The following is a 927-nucleotide window of genomic DNA, read 5'->3' on the forward strand; positions in this document are numbered from 1 at the left end:
TCCTAGATGGGCCACCTAATGCTTAACTTAAAAAAAAAAAAGTGTTCAGAACATTAACCTGTCTGCACTCCTCACTCACAATGTTCTTATTATTCCCTCTGTTATTTTGCACATTTCTCTGATATTTTGCATATTCCCTTGCACATTTCTACCTCCGGATGCCGTTTGCACTGTTATGGTCATTGGCCTTTTTTTTCCTTGTTTTTTTGTCTCTGGGTTCTGTCACAGGCGAGCGCTCCTCCCCCACCATGGATGAAATCCTCCAGTGGCTCACCGAGGTTAGCATCCGCAGCAACAAATAGTTGAGCACACCTCGCCACCCGTCAAGGAGAGATGGAGCAGGAACTGCGTACCGCCGCCGCTCAACGCGTTCCGCTGCCGGACCCCCGAGTACAAGCCGCGAAGCTGCTACCCAAGCTGACCCCTCATGATGACATAGAGGCCTTCTTACAAATGTTCGAAGCGACGGCCACCATGGAAGGATGGCTTAAGGATGACTGGGCACGGGTGCTGGCTCCTCTGCTGACGGGCGAAGCGCAACGTGCATACTTCGCGCTTCCCGCCGCCTCCGCCGATCAATATAAGGAGGTCAAGAAGGAAATCCTAGCCCGCCTGGGGTTATCCCCAATCTGTGCCGCCCAGCACTTCCACGAGTGGGAGTATAAGCCCCGTCTGCCGACCCGTGCCCAGGCCGCCGAACTCACACGACTCGCGCAGCACTGGCTGCTGGAGGGGGCTCCATCAGCTGGACAGGTGGCGGAGCGCGTGGTGATTAACCGTCTCCTCCGAGCCCTTCCCCGATCCCACCGACAGGCAGTGAGGATGAGGAACCCAACCACCACCTCCGAGCTGGTGGAGGCTGTCAAGCTGGCGGATGCGGCCCAACACCGGGATGCTGGGGAGCGAGCGCCGCCATTTCCCCGGAGG

The 927-nt window shown here is 57.0% G+C and overlaps 1 long non-coding RNA gene and 1 pseudogene across 1 annotated transcript in view; both read right to left on the minus strand.

Moving 5' to 3' along the window:
• LOC107702609 (uncharacterized) overlaps positions 1–927 on the minus strand; it is a 91,020-nt pseudogene that overhangs the window by 60,595 nt on the left and 29,498 nt on the right.
• Positions 1–927, minus strand: part of LOC107702649 (uncharacterized) — an 8,481-nt gene that overhangs the window by 919 nt on the left and 6,635 nt on the right. The window lies entirely within an intron of this gene.

The sequence above is a fragment of the Sinocyclocheilus anshuiensis genome, unplaced genomic scaffold (assembly GCF_001515605.1).
Source record: "Sinocyclocheilus anshuiensis isolate Anshui unplaced genomic scaffold, SAMN03320099.WGS_v1.1 scaffold802, whole genome shotgun sequence".
Taxonomy (NCBI): Eukaryota; Metazoa; Chordata; class Actinopteri; order Cypriniformes; family Cyprinidae; genus Sinocyclocheilus; species Sinocyclocheilus anshuiensis.